The sequence below is a fragment of the Sinocyclocheilus grahami genome, unplaced genomic scaffold, assembly GCF_001515645.1.
Source record: "Sinocyclocheilus grahami isolate Dianchi unplaced genomic scaffold, SAMN03320097.WGS_v1.1 scaffold517.1, whole genome shotgun sequence".
Classification (NCBI taxonomy): domain Eukaryota; kingdom Metazoa; phylum Chordata; class Actinopteri; order Cypriniformes; family Cyprinidae; genus Sinocyclocheilus; species Sinocyclocheilus grahami.
In genome coordinates, this window is record NW_015505696.1 from 260,279 (window position 1) to 268,467 (window position 8,189).

An 8,189-nucleotide genomic window follows, 5' to 3' on the forward strand; every position below is an offset into this window, starting at 1 on the left:
TAAATATATATATATATATATATATATATATACTGTATATATATACACACACACACTATATACTGTGCACACTATATATATACTATATATAGAGGTTGATTGATAAATTAATTATAATGAATTTTATTAATACAGCAGAAAGTGTTTATTATGAGGAATAAATATATCTGGATTTCACTGTGGATGAAGCTACAAAAATAGCAAAAAAGCAAGCAACCGATAACATGTCTTCTCATGGTCACGCACAGACAAAAACTAATATAAAATCATGCAGTTTATCACATGATGTCTGTCTGAGTAATGTTCAGGTACCCACATTAGCATTTAATTAATAAAAATGTATAATGTCATTAAGAGACACCAGAACGCATCTGTCTGAAGTGATCATTGCTCAGTGTGCATTGATGTGAAATAGTTGCATGAAAACTTTTGGTTGCATGATGCGCTTTTGCAAACCCTTCGTGCAGCACAACCACAGCTGGAATCAGTGGGTTATGCATAACCCTCATGCATCCTGTTTTCAGGTTAAGTTTTTGTTTTTGCATTGACATTTTTATGGACATTAAACACATTTTCTCATCAATTGCAATACCTGCTGAAATCATCATTTTTAATGTTGTAAAAGTCAGTGTGCTCACCTGTCTGTCGGTGAGTGTGTAGATGAACTGCAGGTCTGGGCTGAACAGCATGTCCCGCAGCACCGGACTGCCCTCACTCACCGGGACGCTCTCGTACAGCAGCGCCGGCCTGGATGGACTCACCGAATTAATCAGAATCTGACAAAACACAAGCCACGGCAAGACCATTAGCATCTCATTAATATCCCATAACACCAGACCAAACGCTTTCATCATGTGAAAACACAAACATCATTACAGTAATGCCATCAGAGCGTCAGGACAACAATCGCTGCGAATATAATCATCCGTGTCTGCGTCTCTCAGGAGAGAATCGCGAGCGGGCCTGCACCGCCGGGATCAAATCCCTCATTCAGCATCAATCTCTCCGAACCACTACAAGAGGATTAGATGCATTAGCCCCTAATTGAATCATACAATGAAGACAGACGCAACTATTACACCACATTCATACAGGCTCACTGCACCAATCACACACAATCCACTTATAAACACACCTCGCTTGACATGATGACTACAACTAAACGTCTTCACACACACAGCCGTTCACAAAGGTCATCTGGAATCACTGGCTCTCCGTGAAATGTCAAAGAATTTCCATTATTAATCATTATGATTCATTCAAACTGCAAACTCTGTGTTAACGAACCAATTAGCACTCTTGACTTTTACAAGCAGAGACAGCAATGAAGAGACATTTAGCAAAAACAAGAAACATAGACCACATCTTTAGATAAAGGGACCTTTAAATGTGAAGATATTTAGCAGAATATACAGGAAAACAGAGACTGAAAAATGTCAATAAATCGCTTTTTAAAAATAAATATATAAATTTAAATTGTAATAATCTTTCACACACTACTGTTCAAAAGTTTGAGGTCAGTAAGAATTTTTTTTTAAGAAAATAACATTTTTATTCAGTAAGGATGCATTAAACTGATCAAAAGTGACAGTAAAGACATTTATAACGTTACTAAATATTTCTATCCTGAAAAATAAAATGCATCACAGTTTCCACAAAAAAATATTGCGCAGCACGACAGTTTTCAACATTGATAATAATCAGAAATGTTTCTCGAGCAGCAGATCAGCATATTATACTGATTTCTGAAGATCATGTGACACTGAAGACTGGAGGAATGATGCTGAAAATACAGCTGCGCATCACAGAAATACATTACATTTTAACAGATATTCACATAGAAAACAGCTGTTTTAAATAGTAATAATATTTCACAATTTTTTTTATGTATTTTTGCTCAAATACATACAGACTTGGTGAGCAGAAGAGACTTCTTTAACAAAAAGAAGATACAGTGAGCATATATGAGTGTATGAATGTAATGAGACCCGGGGGAAGGGTGCTGTTCTTGCATGTTGAACACATCCATCACTTCTATTGCTCTCAATAAACATGCAGCATTAACTGAGCAGCATCTCTGACGGAGACGCGGTAATCGCTCTGCTGCAAACACACGCTTCTGTGATACGAGGATAGAGTATCTGTAATGCACTGAGCCTGTTAACATAGCAACATTTCATCTCAACCCACATAAAATCACTTACACACCGAGCATACATGAATGAGCAATACACACATCGAATTGAGTTTTATTGCCATAACAGAGCCAATGCAAGAGAATATTAAAACAAGCCGCCCGGGATCATGCTGCAACACAACAGTGATATTTTAGTATCACTGAGATACTATAGTAGGTTTTATTAATATTTTGAATTAGTTTTTATTTTTATATTTTCCATTTTCATTTTATGTAAACGTTTTAGTAATATAGCATAGTTATATAGTTTAATGTTTTTTTTTATTGCTTTTATCTATCTTTTCGATTTTCATTTTAGTAAAAGTTTTAGTATTTTTGTTTTTGTTTATCTTTAAATGTCTATATAGTTTATTTGAATGTTTTTATTTTTATATTTCCTGTTTTCATTTTAGAAACGTTTCAGTATTTTTGTTGTTTTTTCTTTAAATATGTATATGTAGTTTTATTCGTTTTTATTTTTATATTTTCCATTTTCATTTCAATTCAAGTAAAAGCTTGCTTGTTTGTTTTTTCTTTAAATGTCTATATAGTTTGTTTTATGTTTTTATTTTTGTATTTTTTTATTTTCATTTCATTTTCATTTTTCATTTTACATTAACTGAAATAAAATATTATATTATATTTCAGGTAGTTGCAAAGAAAAAAATTCTCATTTTAATTTAAGTTGAAGTACTAAAATTACTAAAAAAAAAATATATATATATATATATACTGAACTTAAGAACCTTATAGACACAATTTTGTGCTTTCAAGCTTGTAGGCCAAGGACAGGGGTCCATGCTCCATCTGTACAGAGAGATGGAGCATGGACCCCTATTACTTATATAAGTGACGTGACATGTGGCCAAGTATGGTGACCCCATACTCGGAATTAGTGCTCTGCATTTACCCATCCAAAGTGCACACACACACACCGTGAACACACACCCGGAGCAGTGGGCAGCCATTTATGCTGCGGCGCCCGGGGAGCAGTTGGGGGTTCGGTGCCTTGCTGATTGTTGGATTTTAAGACTGGCCTGACATAAAAATGTGTATGGTAGCTACCATTTAATTACATACTTTGTTATGATTTTTACATTGCAAAGCCACTAAAATAATCACTGTCATCTGGATTGCATTATCACATTGATAGACAGAGACATGTGACATTTTAATTTTACTTAGTATCATAGACTACTTTAATGTTTTTAATCTAAAAAAGGGACAATTAAACTATAAACTAAACTTTAGCATTGGTTGAAGCTAATTTATTATTGTTTCAATGTTTAAAGCAACTGTCTGCCCCCTATCCACCTTTTTCTTCAACGCGGAAGACTTCCGGTTCATTAACCGCTATAAGGAAATAACGAGAAGAATAACAACGTGCAGTAAACGGTAAATCTGTTTGCACTACACACCAGTGTGTTCACAATTAAGATAATACATAAAAATAATATGGTAAGAGACACCAATTTTCAATATCAAGCAGCAAAAGGAACTGTTTTGTACAGCTTAAAATAGCTGGATGCGGATTAGACCGGAAGCCAGACCCATAGAATTTACAAATGTTGATAGATGGCAGTGCAGTGTCTAAAAGCATAGTGGAACTAATTTAGGCCTCTCTTTATAATAGGATTACAGTGGGTTGAACAAGTCAGACCAAGTTTGGACTCCACTTTGGCCCTTCGACCCATTGGCTCCACCTTGGCTCCTGGCTCCCTCGTCTCCACCGTGGCCCATCAGCCCACCAGCTCCACCGGGCTCCCTCATCCCTCCGGCTCTGCCTTGGTCGGTCGCCCACCTGCCTATGCTTCGGGACTACATTCCTCCGGCTTCGCCTCGTCCCTTCATCCCTCTGGCTCCGTTGGATTCCTCCCTCCCCTCGGCTCCACCTTGGTCCTCTGTCGATCCGGCTTCACCATGGTCTTCCGGATCCTCGCCTGCGCCTCAGTTGCCTGAGCCGTCAGCTCCGCCATGGCTCTCCGGATCCTCAGTGTCGCCTTGGCTCTGCAGCGCTCCGTCTCTGCCCTGGGCTCCTCTTCCACCGGCTCCATCTCTGTCAGTCGGGTTCCTAGTGGCGACAGCCCTTCTTCCACCATGGCTCCTCCCTTCATTGACTCCACCGTGGGCCTCCATCATGGCTGCGATCTGGACTCCGCCCTGGTGGTCTTCCGCTCCACCCTGTCTCCCTCCTCCGCCGGTTCCCCTCTGGCACCCTGCTCCATCGGCTCTGCCTCAGTCCCCTGTTCCTCCACTTCCTCATGGACCCGGACCTCCATCCCTCCCCCTATTCCGCCTTCACTCCACCTCTCTCCTGGACTCATTTTTGTTCTCGTTTGGGAGCGTCTGGAAGCCGCTCCTTAAGGGGGGGGGGGGGGGGGGGGTGTATAAAAATGACAAACACAAAAAAATTACTAAAACTGAAATTTAAATGAAAAATTTGAAAATGAGAAAATAAAATATTAAATATTAACAAAGTTATTACAGTATATCAGTGATACTAAATTAACGCTGTTAGATGCAGAGGTCAGTGTTATTCCAGCTTGTGTCGTGTGTTTAGCAGGTTAACGTGATTTAGGCTTCAAACCAAAAGTGCTCAATCCGGCGTTTTGCTACAGCTCTTTTGTGTCAGTCTGAACCGGGTGAGGATAACAAACATAATTACTGCATTCAGACAAACGCAGCTCTAAACGTCACATAAAATGGTGAACTGTGGGTCAGACATCCTGTTCTTAAAAGGGAAACTCTTGGCTATAAAAGCATGCAAAGTGCACCAGACGTTCGGCCTGAACTCAGTGCAGGTGAGCTCATCTGCTGGTTTTAGGAAGCAGGAGGTTTTGACTGGATCTGATGTTGGTGTGGCGATACTAACGGCTGTGATCTCACACTGTGATGCTGCAGATGCGGTTTCATGGTGACTGTAGACTTCATGCTTTTGACTTTAAACATGCGCTGACTAAATTTAACACGCATTCAGCCGCACACAAACTCTCATGAAATATTAATCAAACTAAAAGAGAAACAAAAACACATGCAAAGCCACACCGTCTAGTGCTGCTGCGTGATAAACGCACCACTGGAAAACACACACACACCCAGCACACACACATACAAGACACCCACCAGAGACGCAAACGACACAAACACAGGAAGAGAGAGTGTGAGTGTGTGTGTGAGAGAGTGTGTGTGTGTGTGTGTGTCTAATCTGCAGTCACTAGAGGACTGGTCTTCCTCAGGGAGAAGTGGGTGATTATTACCAAAGCAACGATGCCTAAAATTAGTGTTTAAGGAAGCCAGACGTAATTAAACGATGACATATTCCACTTCCTGTCCCCTGATATCACTGCAGCGTCCACACAACATCTGAAATGATCAGGATGCTTTAAGAGTCACAAACAATGCTGGAGCTTTTAACAATGCAAAGTTAGAAATCTGCCCAGTTTCTCTTTAATTCAACACTAGCAGAAAAAAATCATCGGAGGAAGAGTGAGAGAAAAACATCTTCACTGTTTAAATATTAAAGCAATTCATTGTTAATATGAATTAAAAAAAATAAATTATAATAATAATAAATATATATATAGCACTTAAAGCACTTGCTGTACATTTGAAAAAAGACTCATATATACAGTGGGTACGGAAAGTATTCAGACCCCCTTAAATTTTTCACTCTTTGTTATATTGCAGCCATTTGCTAAAATCATTTAAGTTAATTTTTTTTCCTCATTAATGTACACACAGCACCCCATATTGACAGAAAAACACAGAATTGTTGAAATTTTTGCAGATTTATTAAAAAAGAAAAACTGCTGCAGGGACAGGACGACTGGTTGCAATTGAGGGAAAGATGAATGCGGCCAAGTACAGGGTTATCCTGGACGAAAACTTTCTCCAGAGTGCTCAGGACCTCAGACTGGGCCGAAGGTTTACCTTCCAACAAGACAATGACCCTAAGCACACAGCTAAAATAATGAAGGAGTGGCTTCACAACAACTCTGTGACTGTTCTTGAATGGCCCAGCCAGAGCCCTGACTTAAACCCAATTGAGCATCTCTGGAGAGACCTAAAAATTGCTGTCCACCAACGTTTACCATCCAACCTGCCAGAACTGGAGAGGCTCTGCAAGGAGGAATGGCAGAGGATCCTCAAATCCAGGTGTGAAAAACTTGTTGCCTCTTTCCCAAAAAGACTCATGGCTGTATTAGATCAAAAGGGTGCTTCTACTAAATACTGAGCAAAGGGTCTGAATACTTAGGACCATGTGATATTTCAGTTTTTCTTTTTTAATAAATCTGCAAAAATGTCAACAATTCTGTGTTTTTCTGTCAATATGGGGTGCTGTGTGTACATTGAGGAAAAAAAATTAACTTAAAATGATTTTAGCAAATGGCTGCAATTTAACAAAGAGTGAAAAATTTAAGTGTGTGTCTAAAAATGTAATACTTTCCGTACCCACTGTATATATATATATAAAATTTGTTTAATTAAAAATGTAATATTCAATTCAACTTAAAAATGCAAAAATAAAATGGATGAATCTGCTCAAACCTAACTGTGAAGCAGCAAATGCTTTATTAAATAGAAAAAAGACATGTTTTAAACATGATTACATAAGTAAAGGATCTATCTCTAAATTAAATTATATTATATTTATTTACAAATAAATAAACATAAAAAAATGCATATTGTCAAATTATAAAAAAATATTATAAAATAAACAAATAAAAAATGTAAAACTAAATAAAAATAAATAAATTTAACACATTTAAAAATATATATAACTTTTAATCTATATAAATCTAATTAAATTGAATTTAATAATGAATTTGAATGTTAAAAAATGTAATCTAAATGACTAGTGAATTCACAGTCCAACCGCTGTAAAGGAAACACAATCCGTCTCAGTAACACTGAGTGTACAGTAACGTGTGGAGCAACAGGACACACACACACACACACACACACACACACACACACGCTCAGCTGTGGCATGTGGCAGCGGTGTGTTGACAGCTGGGTGGTCACCAGGCAACCAGGTGGGAAGCAGATGCTGCAGCTGCGGTCTGGCCTGTTGCCACGGTAACAGCGGGAGCATCGACCCCTGGACGCGGCATGTGTGTCGAAAGTGAATCCGATGAACAGCGACTGAACTCACAGCGAGTGTTTAGAGGTTCATCAGAGCGACCGCAAGCCGACGTCAGCACCGCCAATTAAGAGTGAAGTGTGTATCGATCCACACGTACGTGTGTGTGTGTGTGTGTGTGTGTGTGTGTGTGTGTGTGAGCAATTAACCGCGCTCTAGGAGTGTCTGGAAGGAAGTTCTTGGGGTCAAAAAGGAAGTGAACAACATTTCGATGAAGGCAGAGAGGTTCAGTCACTTTGTGTCTCATGGCTGCATTAATCAAATTACACTAATTAGATGAAAAATATATTCTGCTGCCAAGAGATCGGAATCAAATCTCCTTTCTGGTCTACAAGTTAACAAACTTGGTTAGTACCGTCATTCTGATCATCTCAACCTTTTGAAATCTTGCCAAAATTACATGTTCAATTAAGATGGTACTACAGTAATGTCATGGCTTAATTAGGAAATAATACAATTTTAATAAAATTAAAATAAAATGATCTTTTAATAAGACAAATTAAATGAATAAGGTAATGGATTAATCTATAATTAATGAACGAATCTTGTGCAATGCTCTCCTTTAAAAAATGTGGAAACTGAATGTAAACAATTATATCTCAAAATACCATGGTATTACCATCTGATGCCATCACAACAACACATTTCTGGAAGGGAGGTGACGTGTATAAACAGCTCTTCCTTAAGGAACTGATCGAAACAATAGAAATGAATCATGGGAACTTTTATGTTCTGGGAAAAGGAGTGTCTCCCAGAGAAAACCACTGGCACATAAAACGCCTTTGAAGTCGCGGCAGAGATCTGATCAAAGGTTTTAGAGGCCAGGACAGCACATCTCTCTCACACACACACACACACACACACACTCAC

General features: G+C 38.5%; 1 pseudogene; it reads right to left on the reverse strand.

The window, feature by feature from the left end:
* Nucleotides 1–8,189, reverse strand: part of LOC107554856 (plexin-A1-like) — a 139,328-nt pseudogene that overhangs the window by 76,175 nt on the left and 54,964 nt on the right.